Source organism: Poromitra crassiceps (assembly GCF_964638095.1).
Source record: "Poromitra crassiceps genome assembly, chromosome: 4".
Lineage (NCBI taxonomy): Eukaryota > Metazoa > Chordata > Actinopteri > Beryciformes > Melamphaidae > Poromitra > Poromitra crassiceps.
In genome coordinates, this window is record NC_139626.1 from 8805927 (window position 1) to 8807771 (window position 1845).

A 1845-nucleotide genomic window follows, 5' to 3' on the forward strand; every position below is an offset into this window, starting at 1 on the left:
TGTCATAAATCCCACTGTGACATCAGTGATGTCATAAATCCTACTGTGACATCATCAGGGATGTCATAAATACCACTGTGACATCAAATCCCTCATAAATCCCACTGTGACATCATCAGTGATGTCATAAATTCCACTGTGGCATCATAAGTGATGTCATAAATCTGACATCATCAGTGATGCTGGTCTCATTGGCCACACAGCAGCCGAGCTGTGGGCAAGGCTGCCAGCTCGGCGAGCTGCGAGATCCCTAGTAATATAAATAAACAGTTATCAGATTGTTTAAATCAGTTAAATCTTGTAGATTACCAGTTTAACTTTTCAGATGAGTGATATTTTCAATTTTTTCTTCATATCTAAAGTGAGTGTGTGCACATACAGTAGCTAAACATAGTAGAGGTGTAATTTCATGTGATATTCCACATCTGAACCAGCTATCAGCTTGACATCCAGACAGTGAAGTACAGTAGGCGCCTAGGCGGCCCACATTGTAGCAGACGTGAATTATCTAAATGTTAAAATCCTACAAATAACACTCCCAGTCACAACTCTATATTATTATTGGTAGTGTGATATTTGCAGCCCTGATACTGAGGTCTTGGTGTTTCATATTGTTTTTCATTATAAGTCATAAAAACCATGGATGACTTTTCTGCGTTGGGTTATGAGTGAAGAAGAATGAGCTTTTTGGAACAGAGTTGTGTGTTGAGTTTATGGGGAGTGATGAAAACGCACATGTTTTGCTCCATAAAGTGGTCCCCGTCAGCTCTACTTAAGACGTAACAAAAGCTTCTCGTAAACAAACACCAGTTTGCTCTTTTAAGGGAATGTGCTATAATAACACTAAAGAGTTTTTTAAGTGCGCTTTCTGAGCCAAATATAATAACGTCAGGCTCGAGCCCTGATGGCAATGGCAAATAAGCAAAGTGCCAGTTTGGGTTAGCTCAAAAGGAAGCAGCTTGGCATGGCTTATGGGTGACTGCATGAGAAGGGATTGTCAACTATGTAATGGCCTCAGTAACCTAGTGCAGTGTAGAGAGCTGCGCGGGCCTGAAATCTCGGCCCGAGCCCTCCCCGGCCCGTGACATGCAGACCCGTGCCCGATCCGGGTCTGCATGTGAAATGCATGAAATGAATTGGCCCCAGCCCGTTGCGAGGCCCGAGGCCAATATTACCATATAATGACACATCTCTCCCTCTCTCTCTGCTCCTCAGCTGCTGCAGCGCGGCCGTCCTGCTCCTGCAGCCTCTCTCTCTATTTGACTCTCTCTCTCTCTCTCTCTGTTCGGGAGCTGTTCGCTGTACACGGGCGGACACGGCACACACGGCTTGTTTTGTTGTTTTTTACATACTGGTATGACTGGCAGACTAACATCACGTGAGGGTCTGTGTGTGACTGTGTGGCTGGGGGAGTGTCTGTGCACTCCTCCTCTTTGTCTGACTCTGCTCTGCTGTGTAAAATCAAGCGAGTAATACAACATTATTTAATTTAATTATTGAAACGGCCCGACCCCGGCCCGGCCCGGACATATTAATAAAAAAAGAAAGAAAAAACAAGCCCGGCCTCGGCCCGTATTGGCAGGCCCGAGGGGCCCGCGAGGGTACCCTCGGGTTTGCAGCTCTCTAGTGCAGTGGTCTTCAACGGGGGGTTCTCAATCTGTGGCACGGGGCTCCCGCCCCCTCACTTTCATATAGTGGAGGTGGTACTTGGTGTAAATATGGTGTATATATGGTGTATATATTCTAATGATGTCATAGACATTGTGACATCATTAGTGATGTCATAACTCCCTCCTGGCTTGGGATATATAGTGGCGGGAGGTTGGCTGCAGAGGCAGAAGAGCC